Source organism: Oncorhynchus keta, unplaced genomic scaffold (assembly GCF_023373465.1).
Source record: "Oncorhynchus keta strain PuntledgeMale-10-30-2019 unplaced genomic scaffold, Oket_V2 Un_scaffold_4914_pilon_pilon, whole genome shotgun sequence".
Taxonomy (NCBI): domain Eukaryota; kingdom Metazoa; phylum Chordata; class Actinopteri; order Salmoniformes; family Salmonidae; genus Oncorhynchus; species Oncorhynchus keta.
Window position 1 is genome coordinate 58,676 of NW_026290949.1, and position 18,468 is coordinate 77,143.

An 18,468-nucleotide genomic window follows, 5' to 3' on the forward strand; every position below is an offset into this window, starting at 1 on the left:
GCTGCTGCTACACTTAGTCTAGCCAGGACCGTTACATTAGAGCTGCTGCTATACTTAGTCTAGCCAGGACCGTTACATTAGAGCTGCTGCTCTACTTAGTCTAGCCAGGACCATTACATTAGAGCTGCTGCTCTACTTAGTCTAGCCAGGACCATTAAATTAGAGCTGCTGCTATACTTAGTCTAGCCAGGACCATAACATTAGAGCTGCTGCTCTACTTAGTCTAGCCAGGACCATTACATTAGAGCTGCTGCTCTACTTAGTCTAGCCAGGACCATTAAATTAGAGCTGCTGCTATACTTAGTCTAGCCAGGACCATAACATTAGAGCTGCTGCTCCACTTAGTTTAGCCAGGACCGTTACATTAGAGGAGCTGCTGCTCTACTTAGTCTAGCCAGGACCATTATATTAGAGCTGCTGCTATACTTAGTCTAGCCAGGACCATTATATTAGAGCTGCTGCTATACTTAGTCTAGCCAGGATCATTACATTAGAGCTGCTGCTATACTGAGTCTAGCCAGGACCATTATATGAGAGCTGCTGCTCCACTTAGTCTAGCCAGGACCATTACATGAGAGCTGCTGCTCCACTTAGTCTAGCCAGGACCATTACATTAGAGCTGTTGCTCTACTTAGTCTAGCCAGGACCATTACATTAGAGCTGCTGCTCTACTTAGTCTAGCCAGGACCATTAAATTAGAGCTGCTGCTCTACTTAGTCTAGCCAGGACCATTACATTAGAGCTGCTGCTCTACTTAGTCTAGCCAGGACCATTACATTAGAGCTGCTGCTCTACTTAGTCTAGCCAGGACCATTACATTAGAGCTGCTGCTCTACTTAGTCTAGCCAGGACCATTACATTAGAGCTGCTGCTGCTCCACTTAGTCTAGCCAGGACCATTACATAATTATAAGAAGTATCGTAAGTGTTCCTAAGCACAGAGAATTTGTCTACGTACTAAACTATATATTCCCTATATAGTGAATTACTTTTGATCTGAGGCCTATGAGCCCTAGTCAACAGTAGTGCCCTATATATGGAATAGAGAGTCAACAGTAGTGCCCTATATAGGGAACAGAGAGTCAACAGTAGTGCCCTATATAGGGAATAGAGAGTCAACAGTAGTGCCCTATATAGGGAATAGAGTCAACAGTAGTGCCCTATATAGGGAACAGAGAGTCAACAGTAGTGCCCTATATAGGGAATAGAGAGTCAACAGTAGTGCCCTATATAGGGAATAGAGAGTCAACAGTAGTGCCCTATATAGGGAACAGAGAGTCAACAGTAGTGCCCTACATAGGGAACAGGGAGTCAACAGTAGTGCCCTACATAGGGAACAGAGACTCAACAGTAGTGTTCTATATAGGGAACAGAGAGTCAACAGTAGTGCTCTATATAGGGAATAGAGAGTCAACAGTAGTGCCCTATATAGGGAATAGAGAGTCAACAGTAGTGCCCTATATAGGGAATAGAGAGTCAACAGTAGTGCCCTATATAGGGAATAGAGAGTCAACAGTAGTGCCCTATATAGGGAATAGAGAGTCAACAGTAGTGCCCTACATAGGGAACAGAGAGTCAACAGTAGTGCCCTACATAGGGAACAGAGACTCAACAGTAGTGCCCTATATAGGGAATAGAGAGTCAACAGTAGTGCCCTATATAGGGAATAGAGAGTCAACAGTAGTGCCCTATATAGGGAATAGAGAGTCAACAGTAGTGCCCTATATAGGGAATAGAGAGTCAACAGTAGTGCCCTACATAGGGAACAGAGAGTCAACAGTAGTGCCCTATATAGGGAATAGAGAGTCAACAGTAGTGCCCTATATAGGGAACAGAGAGTCAACAGTAGTGCCCTATATAGGGAATAGAGAGTCAACAGTAGTGCCCTATATAGGGAACAGAGAGTCAACGATAGTGCCCTATATAGGGAATAGAGAGTCAACAGTAGTGCCCTACACAGGGAACAGAGAGTCAACAGTAGTGCTTTATATAGGGAATAGAGAGTCAACAGTAGTGCCCTACACAGGGAACAGAGTTAACAGTAGTGCCCTATATATAGAATAGAGAGTCAACAGTAGTGCCCTATATATGGAATAGAGAGTCAACAGTAGAGCCCTATATATGGAATAGAGAGTCAACAGTAGTGCCCTATATATGGAATAGAGAGTCAACAGTAGTGCCCTATATAGGGAACAGAGAGTCAACAGTAGTGCCCTATATAGGGAATAGAGTCAACAGTAGTGCCCTATATAGGGAACAGAGAGTCAACAGTAGTGCCCTATATAGGGAACAGGGAGTCAACAGTAGTGCCCTACATAGGGAACAGAGACTCAACAGTAGTGTTCTATATAGGGAATAGAGAGTCAACAGTAGTGCCCTATATAGGGAATAGAGAGTCAACAGTAGTGCCCTATATAGGGAATAGAGAGTCAACAGTAGTGCCCTACATAGGGAACAGAGAGTCAACAGTAGTGCCCTATATAGGGAATAGAGAGTCAACAGTAGTGCCCTATATAGGGAACAGAGAGTCAACAGTAGTGCCCTATATAGGGAACAGAGAGTCAACAGTAGTGCCCTATATAGGGAACAGAGAGTCAACAGTAGTGCCCTATATAGGGAACAGAGAGTCAACAGTAGTGCTCTATATAGGGAACAGAGAGTCATTTGAGACTGGCTTTGTGTTTGAGCGTAATACTGTGTTTTGCTCATCAATAACTCAGGTACCATTTCAACAGGTTAGGTATGGAACATGACGGACAGGGGAATCGTTGTTCTGACGAGACCAGCATGGGGAGTATCATGGCTCCGCTGGTCCAAGCAGCCTTCCATCGCTACCACTGGTCACGCTGCAGTAAACAGGAACTGAACCGATACATCCAGTAGGTGCAGCCTTCACCGTACCACTGACTAGGGTTCTGACAACTTTCCCAGAATTCACAGCTTTTCCAGGAATCCTGGTCACTGACATAACACTGACATCACTGACATGTATCACTGACCTATATCACTGACCTATATCACTGATCTATATCACTGACCTATATCACTGACCTTTCACTGACCTATTGACCTATATCACTGACCTATATCACTGACATATATCACTGACATATATCACTGACCTATCACTGACCTTTCACTGACCTATATCACTGACCTATCACTGACCTTTCACCGACCTATATCACTGACCTATATCACTGACCTATCACTGACCTTTCACTGACCTATCACTGACCTATATCACTGACCTATCACTGACCTTTCACTGACCTATCACTGACCTATATCACTGACCTATATCACTGACCTATATCACTGACATATCACTGACCTATCACTGACCTATATCACTGACCTATATCACTGACATATCACTGACATATATCACTGACCTATATCACTGACCTATATCACTGACATATATCACTGACCTATATCACTGACCTATATCACTGACATATATCACTGACCTATCACTGACATATATCACTGACATATATCACTGACCTATATCACTGACCTATCACTGACCTTTCACCGACCTATATCACTGACCTATATCACTGACCTATCACTGACATTTCACTGACCTATCACTGACCTATCACTGACCTATATCACTGACATATATCACTGACCTATATCACTGACCTATATCACTGACATATATCATTGACCTATCACTGACCTATATCACTGACATATCACTGACCTATCACTGACCTATATCACTGACCTATCACTGACCTATATCACTGACCTATATCACTGACCTATATCACTGACCTATATCACTGACCTTTTACTGACCTATATCACTGACATATATCACTGACATATATCACCTGACCTATATCACTGACCTATATCACTGACCTATCACTGACCTATCACTGACCTATATCACTGACCTATATCACTGACCTATATCACTGACCTATATCACTGACATATCACTGACCTATATCACTGACCTATATCACTGACATATATCACTGATCTATATCACTGACCTATATCACTGACCTATATCACTGACCTATATCACTGACCTTTCACTGACCTATATCACTGACCTATATCACTGACCTATATCACTGACCTATATCACTGACCTATATCACTGACCTATATCACTGACATGTATCACTGACCTATATCACAGACATAATAATAAATAATATAATAATAATATATGCCACCTAACCAAAGCGATACAGTCATGTGTATCACTGACCTATCACTGACCTATCACTGACATATACCAACTGAGCTACATATCACTGACATGTATCACTGACATGTATCACTGACATATATCACTGACCTATATCACTGACCTATATCACTGACCTATATCACTGACCTATCACAGACATGTATCACTGACCTATCACTGACATATATCACTGACATGTATCACTGACATATATCACTGACCTATCATCACTGACACTGACATATATCACTGACCTATATCATCACTGACATGTATCACTGACCTATCACAGACATATATCACTGACAGACATATATCACTGACCTATATCACTGACATATATCACTGACCTATATCACTGACCTATCACTGACCTATATCACTGACCTATATCACTGACATGTATCACTGACCTATCACTGACCTATCACTGACATATATCACTGACCTATCACAGACATATATCACTGACATATATCACTGACCTATATCACTGACCTATCACAGACATGTATCACTGACCTATCACAGACATATATCACTGACCTATCACAGACATGTATCACTGACCTATCACAGACATGTATCACTGACCTATCACAGACATGTATCACTGACCTATCACAGACATATATCACTGACCTATCACAGACATGTATCACTGACCTATCACAGACATGTATCACTGACCTATCACAGACATGTATCACTGACCTATCACAGACATGTATCACTGACCTATCACTGACATGTATCACTGACATATATCACTGACTATACACTGACATACTGACCTATCACTGACATATACTCACAGACATGTATCACTGACCTATCACAGACATGTATCACTGACCTATCACAGACATATATCACTGACCTATCACAGACATATATCACTGACCTATCACAGACATGTATCACTGACCTATCACAGACATGTATCACTGACCTATCACAGACATGTATCACTGACCTATCACAGACATATATCACTGACCTATCACAGACATGTATCACTGACCTATCACAGACATGTATCACTGACCTATCACAGACATGTATCACTGACCTATCACAGACATGTATCACTGACCTATATCACATCAACAGTGAAGAGGAAACTCTGGGATGCTGGCCTACTCGTTCCTCTGTCCAGTGTCTGTCTTAATATTTTCTTTTTATTGGCCAGTCTGAGATAAGGCTTTTTCTTTGCAACTCTGCCTAGAAGGGCAGCATCCCGGAGTCACTGTTGATGTTGAGACTGGTGTTTTGCGGGTACTATTTAATGAAGCTACCAGCTGAGGACTTGTGAGTCGTTTGTTTCTCAAACTAGACACTCTAATGTACTTTTCCTCTTGCTCATGTGTGCACCGGGGCCTCCCACTCCTCTTTCTATTCTGGTTAGAGACCGTTTGCGCTGTTCTGTGAAGGGAGTAGTACACAGCGTTGTACGAGAGCTTCAGTTTGTTGGCAATTTCTCGCACGGAATAGCCTTCATTTCTCAGAACAAGAATAGACTGACGAGTTTCAGAAAATAGTTATTTGTTTCTGGCCAGTTTGAGCCTGTAATGGAACCTACAAATGCTGATGCTCCAGATACTCAACTAGTCTAAAGAAGACCAGTTTTATTGCTTCTTTAATTAGCTCTACAGTTTCCAGCTGTGCTAACATAATTGCAAAAGGCTTTTCTAATGATCAACTAGACTTGGATGAGCTAACACAGCATGCCATTGGAACAAAGGAGTGATGGTTGCTGATGATGGGCCTCTGTACGCCTATGTAGATATTCCATTAAAAAAATCTGCCGTTTCCAGCTACAATAGTCATTTACAACATTAACAATGTCTACACTGTATTTCTGATCAATTTGATCAGCTCTTATGACTGTCTCTGTTCTGATGTGTTTTATCTCCCTCCATCTCTTATGACTGTCTCTGTTCTGATGTGTTTTATCTCCCTCCATCTCTTATGACTGTCTCTGTTCTGATGTGTTTTATCTCCCTCCATCTCTTATGACTGTCTCTGTTCTGATGTGTTTTATCTCCCTCCATCTCTAATGACTGTCTCTGTTCTGATGTGTCTTATCCCTCCATCTCTTATGACTGTCTCTGTTCTGATGTGTTTTATCTCCCTCCATCTCTTATGACTGTCTCTGTTCTGATGTGTCTTATCTCCCTCCATCTCTTATGACTGTCTCTGTTCTGATGTGTCCTATCTCCCTCCAGCTCTTATGACTGTCTCTGTTCTGTGTCCTATCTCCCTCCAGCTCTTATGACTGTCTCTGTTCTGATGTGTCCTATCTCCCTCCATCTCTTATGACTGTCTCTGTTCTGATGTGTCCTATCTCCCTCCATCTCTTATGACTGTCTCTGTTCTGATGTGTCTTATCTCCCTCCATCTCTTATGACTGTCTCTGTTCTGATGTGTCTTATCTCCCTCCATCTCTTATGACTGTCTCTGTTCTGATGTGTTTTATCTCCCTCCATCTCTTATGACTGTCTCTGTTCTGATGTGTCTTATCTCCCTCCATCTCTTATGACTGTCTCTGTTCTGATGTGTCTTATCCCTCCATCTCTAATGACTGTCTCTGTTCTGATGTGTCTTATCCCTCCATCTCTTATGACTGTCTCTGTTCTGATGTGTTTTATCTCCCTCCATCTCTTATGATGTGTTTATCTCCCTCCATCTCTTATGACTGTCTCTGTTCTGATGTGTCTTATCCCTCCATCTCTTATGACTGTCTCTGTTCTGATGTGTCTTATCTCCCTCCATCTCTTATGACTGTCTCTGTTCTGATGTGTCTTATCTCCCTCCATCTCTTATGACTGTCTCTGTTCTGATGTGTTTTATCTCCCTCCATCTCTAATGACTGTCTCTGTTCTGATGTGTCTTATCTCCCTCCAGCTCTTATGACTGTCTCTGTTCTGATGTCTTATCTCCCTCCATCTCTTATAACTGTCTCTGTTCTGATGTGTTTTATCCCCCTCCATCTCTAATGACTGTCTCTGTTCTGATGTGTCTTATCTCCCTCCATCTCTTATGACTGTCTCTGTTCTGATGTGTTTTATCTCCCTCCATCTCTTATGACTGTCTCTGTTCTGATGTGTCTTATCCCCCTCCATCTCTTATGACTGTCTCTGTTCTGATGTGTTTTATCTCCCTCCATCTCTTATGACTGTCTCTGTTCTGATGTGTTTTATCTCCCTCCATCTCTAATGACTGTCTCTGTTCTGATGTGTTTTATCTCCCTCCATCTCTTATGACTGTCTCTGTTCTGATGTGTCTTATCTCCCTCCATCTCTTATGACTGTCTCTGTTCTGATGTGTTTTATCCCCCTCCATCTCTAATGACTGTCTCTGTTCTGATGTGTTTTATCTCCCTCCATCTCTAATGACTGTCTCTGTTCTGATGTGTTTTATCTCCCTCCATCTCTTATGACTGTCTCTGTTCTGATGTGTTTTATCTCCCTCCATCTCTAATGACTGTCTCTGTTCTGATGTGTTTTATCTCCCTCCATCTCTTATGACTGTCTCTGTTCTGATGTGTTTTATCTCCCTCCATCTCTTATGACTGTCTCTGTTCTGATGTGTTTTATCTCCCTCCATCTCTAATGACTGTCTCTGTTCTGATGTGTCTTATCTCCCTCCATCTCTAATGACTGTCTCTGTTCTGATGTGTTTTATCTCCCTCCATCTCTAATGACTGTCTCTGTTCTGATGTGTTTTATCTCCCTCCATCTCTTATGACTGTCTCTGTTCTGATGTGTTTTATCTCCCTCCATCTCTAATGACTGTCTCTGTTCTGATGTGTTTTATCCCCTCCATCTCTTATGACTGTCTCTGTTCTGATGTGTTTTATCTCCCTCCAGCTCTTATGACTGTCTCTGTTCTGATGTGTCTTATCTCCCTCCATCTCTTATAACTGTCTCTGTTCTGATGTGTTTTATCCCCTCCATCTCTAATGACTGTCTCTGTTCTGATGTGTCTTATCCCCTCCATCTCTAATGACTGTCTCTGTTCTGATGTGTCTTATCTCCCTCCATCTCTTATGACTGTCTCTGTTCTGATGTGTCTTATCCCCTCCATCTCTTATGACTGTCTCTGTTCTGATGTGTTTTATCTCCCTCCATCTCTTATGACTGTCTCTGTTCTGATGTGTCTTATCTCCCTCCATCTCTAATGACTGTCTCTGTTCTGATGTGTTTTATCTCCCTCCATCTCTTATGACTGTCTCTGTTCTGATGTGTTTTATCTCCCTCCATCTCTTATGACTGTCTCTGTTCTGATGTGTTTTATCTCCCTCCATCTCTAATGACTGTCTCTGTTCTGATGTGTTTTATCTCCTCCATCTCTAATGACTGTCTCTGTTCTGATGTGTTTTATCTCCCTCCATCTCTTATGACTGTCTCTGTTCTGATGTGTTTTATCTCCCTCCATCTCTAATGACTGTCTCTGTTCTGATGTGTTTTATCTCCCTCCATCTCTAATGACTGTCTCTGTTCTGATGTGTTTTATCTCCCTCCATCTCTTATGACTGTCTCTGTTCTGATGTGTTTTATCTCCCTCCATCTCTAATGACTGTCTCTGTTCTGATGTGTCTTATCTCCCTCCATCTCTAATGACTGTCTCTGTTCTGATGTGTCTTATCTCCCTCCATCTCTAATGACTGTCTCTGTTCTGATGTGTTTTATCTCCTCCATCTCTTATGACTGTCTCTGTTCTGATGTTTTATCTCCTCCATCTCTAATGACTGTCTCTGTTCTGATGTGTTTTATCTCCCTCCATCTCTAATGACTGTCTCTGTTCTGATGTGTTTTATCTCCCTCCATCTCTTATGACTGTCTCTGTTCTGATGTGTTTTATCTCCCTCCATCTCTTATGACTGTCTCTGTTCTGATGTGTCTTATCTCCCTCCATCTCTAATGACTGTCTCTGTTCTGATGTGTCTTATCTCCCTCCATCTCTAATGACTGTCTCTGTTCTGATGTGTCTTATCTCCCTCCATCTCTTATGACTGTCTCTGTTCTGATGTGTCCTATCTCCCTCCAGCTCTTATGACTGTCTCTGTTCTGATGTGTTCTTATGACTGTCTCTGTTCTGATGTGTTTTATCTCCCTCCATCTCTAATGACTGTCTCTGTTCTGATGTGTTTTATCTCCCTCCATCTCTTATGACTGTCTCTGTTCTGATGTGTTTTATCTCCCTCCATCTCTAATGACTGTCTCTGTTCTGATGTGTTTTATCTCCCTCCATCTCTTATGACTGTCTCTGTTCTGATGTGTTTTATCTCCCTCCATCTCTTATGACTGTCTCTGTTCTGATGTGTTTTATCTCCCTCCATCTCTTATGACTGTCTCTGTTCTGATGTGTCTTATCTCCCTCCATCTCTTATGACTGTCTCTGTTCTGATGTGTCTTATCTCCCTCCATCTCTTATGACTGTCTCTGTTCTGATGTGTTTTATCCCCCTCCATCTCTTATGACTGTCTCTGTTCTGATGTGTCTTATCTCCCTCCATCTCTTATGACTGTCTCTGTTCTGATGTGTTTTATCTCCCTCCATCTCTTATGACTGTCTCTGTTCTGATGTGTCTTATCCCTCCATCTCTTATGACTGTCTCTGTTCTGATGTGTCTTATCCCCCTCCATCTCTTATGACTGTCTCTGTTCTGATGTGTTTTATCTCCCTCCATCTCTTATGACTGTCTCTGTTCTGATGTGTTTTATCTCCCTCCATCTCTTATGACTGTCTCTGTTCTGATGTGTCTTATCCCTCCATCTCTTATGACTGTCTCTGTTCTGATGTGTCTTATCCCTCCATCTCTTATGACTGTCTCTGTTCTGATGTGTTTTATCTCCCTCCATCTCTTATGACTGTCTCTGTTCTGATGTGTTTTATCTCCCTCCATCTCTTATGACTGTCTCTGTTCTGATGTGTCTTATCCCTCCATCTCTTATGACTGTCTCTGTTCTGATGTGTCTTATCTCCCTCCATCTCTTATGACTGTCTCTGTTCTGATGTGTCTTATCTCCCTCCATCTCTTATGACTGTCTCTGTTCTGATGTGTTTTATCTCCCTCCATCTCTTATGACTGTCTCTGTTCTGATGTGTTTTATCTCCCTCCAGCTCTTATGACTGTCTCTGTTCTGATGTGTCTTATCTCCCTCCATCTCTTATAACTGTCTCTGTTCTGATGTGTTTTATCCCCCTCCATCTCTAATGACTGTCCTGTTCTGATGTGTCTTATCCCCCTCCATCTCTAATGACTGTCTCTGTTCTGATGTGTTTTATCTCCCTCCATCTCTAATGACTGTCTCTGTTCTGATGTGTCTTATCCCTCCATCTCTTATGACTGTCTCTGTTCTGATGTGTTTTATCTCCCTCCATCTCTTATGACTGTCTCTGTTCTGATGTGTCTTATCTCCCTCCATCTCTTATGACTGTCTCTGTTCTGATGTGTTTTATCTCCCTCCATCTCTTATGACTGTCTCTGTTCTGATGTGTTTTATCTCCCTCCATCTCTTATGACTGTCTCTGTTCTGATGTGTCTTATCTCCCTCCATCTCTAATGACTGTCTCTGTTCTGATGTGTTTTATCTCCCTCCATCTCTAATGACTGTCTCTGTTCTGATGTGTCTTATCTCCCTCCATCTCTTATGACTGTCTCTGTTCTGATGTGTTTTATCTCCCTCCATCTCTTATGACTGTCTCTGTTCTGATGTGTTTTATCTCCCTCCATCTCTAATGACTGTCTCTGTTCTGATGTGTTTTATCTCCCTCCATCTCTTATGACTGTCTCTGTTCTGATGTGTTTTATCTCCCTCCATCTCTAATGACTGTCTCTGTTCTGATGTGTCTTATCTCCCTCCATCTCTAATGACTGTCTCTGTTCTGATGTGTCTTATCTCCCTCCATCTCTAATGACTGTCTCTGTTCTGATGTGTTTTATCTCCCTCCATCTCTAATGACTGTCTCTGTTCTGATGTGTTTTATCTCCCTCCATCTCTTATGACTGTCTCTGTTCTGATGTGTTTTATCTCCCTCCATCTCTAATGACTGTCTCTGTTCTGATGTGTTTTATCTCCCTCCATCTCTTATGACTGTCTCTGTTCTGATGTGTCTTATCTCCCTCCAGCTCTTATGACTGTCTCTGTTCTGATGTGTCTTATCTCCCTCCATCTCTTAAGACTGTCTCTGTTCTGATGTGTCTTATCTCCCTCCATCTCTTAAGACTGTCTCTGTTCTGATGTGTCTTATCTCCTCCATCTCTTATGACTGTCTCTGTTCTGATGTGTTTTATCTCCCTCCATCTCTAATGACTGTCTCTGTTCTGATGTGTTTTATCTCCCTCCATCTCTTATGACTGTCTCTGTTCTGATGTGTTTTATCTCCCTCCATCTCTAATGACTGTCTCTGTTCTGATGTGTTTTATCTCCCTCCATCTCTAATGACTGTCTCTGTTCTGATGTGTTTTATCTCCCTCCATCTCTTATGACTGTCTCTGTTCTGATGTGTTTTATCTCCCTCCATCTCTTATGACTGTCTCTGTTCTGATGTGTCTTATCTCCCTCCATCTCTTATGACTGTCTCTGTTCTGATGTGTCCTATCTCCCTCCAGCTCTTATGACTGTCTCTGTTCTGATGTGTTCTTATGACTGTCTCTGTTCTGATGTGTTCTTATGACTGTCTCTGTTCTGATGTGTTTTATCTCCCTCCATCTCTAATGACTGTCTCTGTTCTGATGTGTCCTATCTCCCTCCATCTCTTATGACTGTCTCTGTTCTGATGTGTTCTTATGACTGTCTCTGTTCTGATGTGTTTTATCTCCCTCCAGCTCTTATGACTGTCTCTGTTCTGATGTGTTTTATCTCCCTCCATCTCTTATGACTGTCTCTGTTCTGATGTGTCCTATCCCTCCAGCTCTTATAACTGTCTCTGTTCTGATGTGTTTTATCTCCCTCCATCTCTTATGACTGTCTCTGTTCTGATGTGTCTTATCCCCCTCCAGCTCTTATGACTGTCTCCTGGACAACCCTTTTGAACACAAGTGGCCCAAGCTTCCTGAGCTACCTGGGATTAACTACTCCATGGACGAGCAGTGTCGTTTTGATTTCGGCGTGGGCTACAAGATGTGCACCGCTGTAAGTCCTCTCCAGCAGCCAGCTAGACCCCTGAGATCTGAGAACAACGACTCTGACCGTTGTTGACGGGGGAGCCTGTCAATGTGTGTCCCGAATGGCACCCTATTCCGTATATAGTGCACTGCTTTTTTACCAGGGCCCATCAGGGAATATCTTGCCATTTGGGACGCAGATTCAGGACTGCATGGGGGCACTCAGTACCACTCAGGACTTTGATCTTCTGAGGATGGGATTCAAATATTACGAAGGTTAGTCTTAGATGGAGCAGGGTCCTGCGTTCTCTTTATTATCCCCCTGGTCCATAGGCTTAGATAGTGGGCAGCTTTTTCCCTGTTTGAGATTGCAGAGGGGCCATCACTTCTGGGAAAAGACTAGGTGACCCGTAGACTGGCCACGGAAATGCACTAACTACCCCTCATCTCTCTCTGACCACCTCTTCCGTTCTCTCTCCTCTTCTCTCTGACATTCTATTTCTTAACTCACTCTCTCTCTCTCTCTCTCTCTCTCTCTCTGTCTGTCTGTCTGTCTGTCTGTCTGTCTGTCTGTCTGTCTGTCTGTCTGTCTGTCTGTCTGTCTCTGTCTCTCTCTCTCTCTCTCTCTCTCTCTCTCTCTCTCTCTCTCTCTCTCTCTCTCTCTCTCTCTCTCTCTAGGGACCTCTCTCTCTCTCTCTCTCTCTGGTCTCTCTCTCTCTCAACCCTCCTCCCTCCCCCTCCTATAGTTAAGACTGCAAGCAAGTCACCTGACAACCAGTACTTTTGTAAGACCAAGAAGGGTCCTCCGGTGGATGGGACGGAGTGTGCACCGTCGAAGGTGGGAAACGGTTTGAAAACAAACCATGGATTTCTGATGACAATAGATACACCTAATAATATACAGTGCTATACTTCATCTTTAGAAACAGTTCTCCAAAAAGTACACAATTACTTGAAGAAGTTTTACTAAATTAATATTAGAAATAACATATCGGCCCGTTTGAATGTTATAGTGCTTATATTTGTTCTATGTCCCACATGTACTGATGTCCAACTGCAATGGCTGTGTAACACAGGTGGCACCTTACCCATGCATTTAAAGAGCATTTAATAAAAAATAACATATCGGCTCATTTGAATGTTATAATATTTTTGTTGGGTGCTTATATTTGTTATATGTGGCACCTTGCCCATACATTTTTATTTTTTATTTTATTTTTTTACTAGGCATGTCAGTTAAGAAAAAAATCTTATTTTCAATGACAGCCTAGGAACAGTGGGTTAACTGCCTTGTTCAGAACAACAGATTTTGTACCTTGTCAGCTCGGGGATTTGAACTTGCAACCTTTCAGTTACTAGTCCAACGCTCTAACCACTAGGCTACCCTGCCACCTCTACACTCTAACCACTAGGCTACCTGCCATCCCTACACTCTAACCACTAGGCTACCTGCCGTCCCTACACTCTAACCACTAGGCTACCTGCCGCCTCTACACTCTAACCACTAGGCTACCTGCCGTCCCTACACTCTAACCACTAGGCTACCTGCCACCTCTACACTCTAACCACTAGGCTACCTGCCGTCCCTACACTCTAACCACTAGGCTACCCTGCCACCTCTACACTCTAACCACTAGGCTACCTGCCGTCCCTACACTCTAACCACTAGGCTACCCTGCCGCCTCTACACTCTAACCACTAGGCTACCCTGTTTAAGGAGCATGTAATCAGCTATTCATACTTCATGGACGAATAGTGTTCGTTCTCATGTTCTCTCCATGTTCCTTTAGCCAGGATTGCTCAAAGCATAACAGTTGTTGTGAACTCTGACCCAGGAAATGTTCAGGGCTCATTCTAGCCATGGTTTGAATGCTAACGGAGCCAACGAATGGAAAGATATTGTATACATGTGCGCACTGTTGACTCCACTGTCTCCTTTCTGAAAAAATATATATAAAACGTTTTTAAAAAATTAAGTACACAATAGCTCAAATGGATAAACAGAAGGAACAGTTTGAATGTACTTACTAAGCATTTAATTAGCGTGAAGTTAGCATTTCATTGGCTAGTCATGATTAATGGAGTCACGGTGGTCATAACAGTGTTCTATCCATGTTCCTTTAGCTGTCATCGCTCTATAGAGTTGTTATATACCATTGACGTGGTCAGGGCTCCATTCTAGCCATGGTTTTAATGAGAATAGGGCTGATAAATGGACAGATAGTCTATGTACTGTATGTCCTGTATGTCCTGTTGACTCTCCTGTGTCCTGTCTGTTTTAGTGGTGCTTCAAGGGCCACTGTATCTGGCGCTCCTCTAACCAGCCTCAGGGCCATGACGGTAACTGGGGGTCCTGGACTAAGTTTGGGTCCTGCTCCAGAACCTGTGGAGGTGGAGTACGCTCCCGGAGCAGAACTTGTAACAACCCTGTGTGAGTGTCTGTCACAGGGGAACGGGTGGGGAGGGCAATGTGGGTAGTGTGGGTGGAGATGTATAAATCTGGCTCCGGGGTGGGTGCTTAGGTCTCCTCACTGACGTTATCCTCTACATCCTGTTAGGACTTCTACCTACATCCTGTTAGGACTTCTACCTACATCCTGTTAGGACTTCTACCTACATCCTGTTAGGACTTCTACCTACATCCTGTTAGGACTTCTACCTACATCCTGTTAGGACTTCTACCTACAGGCTATATGACTCATACACATAGTGTGACATGTAGTTGACATATACTTGGTCTGTTTAGTCAGAGACGTGTCAGAGGATGTCTGAAGGAAAGCCGAGGGGGATCATGTGTTTCTTTACGTTTTAACACTGTGTGTGTGTGTGTGTGTGTGTGTGTGTGTGTGTGTGTGTGTGTGTGTGTGTGTGTGTGTGTGTGTGTGTGTGTGTGTGTGTGTGTGTGTGTGTGTGTGTGTGTGTGTGTGTGTGTGTGCGTGCATGTTTCCGTGCGTGCGTGACTTTATGCGTATACTGTATGTGAGTACGTGTCACCTAAATAATAGTGAACCCTGTGTACTACATCATGACCCTGACTAGAGACTCAGATCTCAGATCTAGTTAAATGGATCTAATCACTGAACCTGAACGACAGGCCCAGTTCTACCCTGATCCACATTACAGTTAAATGGATCTAATCACTGAACCTGAAAACGACAGGCCCAGTTCTACCCTGATCCACATTACAGTTAAATGGATCTAATCACTGAACCTGAAAACGACAGGCCCAGTTCTACCCTGATCCACATTACAGTTAAATGGATCTAATCACTGAACCTGAAAACGACAGGCCCAGTTCTACCCTGATCCACATTACAGTTAAATAGATCTAATCACTGACCCTGAACGACAGGCCCAGTTCTACCCTGATCCACATTACAGTTAAATGGATCTAATCACTGAACCTGAACGACAGGCCCAGTTCTACCCTGATCCACATTACAGTTAAATAGATCTAATCACTGAACCTGAACGACAGGCCCAGTTCTACCCTGATCCACATTACAGTTAAATAGATCTAATCACTGAACCTGAACGACAGGCCCAGTTCTACCCTGATCCACATTACAGTTAAATAGATCTAATCACTGAACCTGAACGACAGGCCCAGTTCTACCCTGATCCACATTACAGTTAAATAGATCTAATCACTGAACCTGAACGACAGGCCCAGTTCTACCCTGATCCACATTACAGTTAAATGGATCTAATCACTGAACCTGAACGACAGGCCCAGTTCTACCCTGATCCACATTACAGTTAAATGGATCTAATCACTGAACCTGAACGACAGGCCCAGTTCTACCCTGATCCACATTACGGTTAAATAGATCTAATCACTGAACCTGAACGACAGGCCCAGTTCTACCCTGATCCACATTACAGTTAAATGGATCTAATCACTGAACCTGAACGACAGGCCCAGTTCTACCCTGATCCACATTACAGTTAAATGGATCTAATCACTGAACCTGAACGACAGGCCCAGTTCTACCCTGATCCACATTACAGTTAAATAGATCTAATCACTGAACCTGAACGACAGGCCCAGTTCTACCCTGATCCACATTACAGTTAAATGGATCTAATCACTGAACCTGAACGACAGGCCCAGTTCTACCCTGATCCACATTACAGTTAAATAGATCTAATCACTGAACCTGAACGACAGGCCCAGTTCTACCCTGATCCACATTACAGTTAAATAGATCTAATCACTGAACCTGGAACGACAGGCCCAGTTCTACCCTGATCCACATTACAGTTAAATAGATCTAATCACTGAACCTGAACGATCCCCAGTTCTCTAATCACTGAACCTGATCCATCCACATTACAGTTAAATGGATCTAATCACTGAACCTGAACGACAGGCCCAGTTCTACCCTGATCCACATTACAGTTAAATGGATCTAATCACTGAACCTGAACGACAGGCCCAGTTCTACCCTGATCCACATTACAGTTAAATGGATCTAATCACTGAACCTGAACGACAGGCCCAGTTCTACCCTGATCCACATTACAGTTAAATGGATCTAATCACTGAACCTGAACGACAGGCCCAGTTCTACCCTGATCCACATTACAGTTAAATGGATCTAATCACTGAACCTGAACGACAGGCCCAGTTCTACCCTGATCCACATTACAGTTAAATGGATCTAATCACTGAACCTGAACGACAGGCCCAGTTCTACCCTGATCCACATTACAGTTAAATGGATCTAATCAAGAACCTGAACGACAGGCCCAGTTCTACCCTGATCCACATTACAGTTAAATGGATCTAATCACTGAACCTGAACCACAGGCCCAGTTCTACCCTGGAGTACCCACATTACAGTTAAATGGATCTAATCACTGAACCTGAACGACAGGCCCAGTTCTACCCTGATCCACATTACAGTTAAATAGATCTAATCACTGAACCTGGAACGACAGGCCCAGTTCTACCCTGATCCACATTACAGTTTAGATCTAATCACTGAACCTGAACGACAGGCCCAGTTCTACCCTGATCCACATTACAGTTAAATAGATCTAATCACTGAACCTGAACGACAGGCCCAGTTCTACCCTGATCCACATTACAGTTAAATAGATCTAATCACTGAACCTGAACGACAGGCCCAGTTCTACCCTGATCCACATTACAGTTAAATAGATCTAATCACTGAACCTGAACGACAGGCCCAGTTCTACCCTGATCCACATTACAGTTAAATAGATCTAATCACTGAACCTGACGACAGGCCCAGTTCTACCCTGATCCACATTACAGTTAAATAGATCTAATCACTGAACCTGAACGACAGGCCCAGTTCTACCCTGATCCACATTACAGTTAAATAGATCTAATCACTGAACCTGAACGACAGGCCCAGTTCTACCCTGATCCAGTTAAATAGATCTAATCACTGAACAGTTATTACAGTTAAATAGATCTAATCACTGAACCTGAACGACAGGCCCAGTTCTACCCTGATCCACATTACAGTTAAATAGATCTAATCACTGAACCTGAACGACAGGCCCAGTTATACCCTGATCCACATTACAGTTAAATAGATCTAATCACTGAACCTGAACGACAGGCCCAGTTCTACCTGATCCACATTACAGTTAAATTAAACTAATCACTGAACCTGAACGACAGGCCCAGTTCTACCCTGATCCACATTACAGTTAAATAGATCTAATCACTGAACCTGAACGACAGGCCCAGTTCTACCCTGATCCACATTACAGTTAAATGGATCTAATCACTGAACCTGAACGACAGGCCCAGTTCTACCCTGATCCACATTACAGTTAAATAGATCTAATCACTGAACCTGAACGACAGGCCCAGTTCTACCCTGATCCACATTACAGTTAAATAGATCTAATCACTGAACCTGAACGACAGGCCCAGTTCTACCCTGATCCACATTACAGTTAAATAGATCTAATCACTGAACCTGAACGACAGGCCCAGTTCTACCCTGATCCACATTACAGTTAAATTAAACTAATCACTGAACCTGAACGACAGGCCCAGTTCTACCCTGATCCACATTACAGTTAAATAGATCTAATCACTGAACCTGAACGACAGGCCCAGTTCTACCCTGATCCACATTACAGTTA

General features: G+C 42.9%; 1 pseudogene across 1 annotated transcript in view; it reads left to right on the top strand.

The window, feature by feature from the left end:
- Window positions 1–18,468, top strand: part of LOC118382043 (A disintegrin and metalloproteinase with thrombospondin motifs 3-like) — a 121,936-nt pseudogene that overhangs the window by 52,848 nt on the left and 50,620 nt on the right. Inside the window, exons 6-9 of the transcript XR_008132765.1 lie at window positions 2,735–2,878; window positions 12,232–12,401; window positions 13,095–13,174; window positions 14,619–14,767. The product of XR_008132765.1 is annotated as an A disintegrin and metalloproteinase with thrombospondin motifs 3-like (transcript). The remainder of the gene's footprint in view (window positions 1–2,734; window positions 2,879–12,231; window positions 12,402–13,094; window positions 13,175–14,618; window positions 14,768–18,468) is intronic.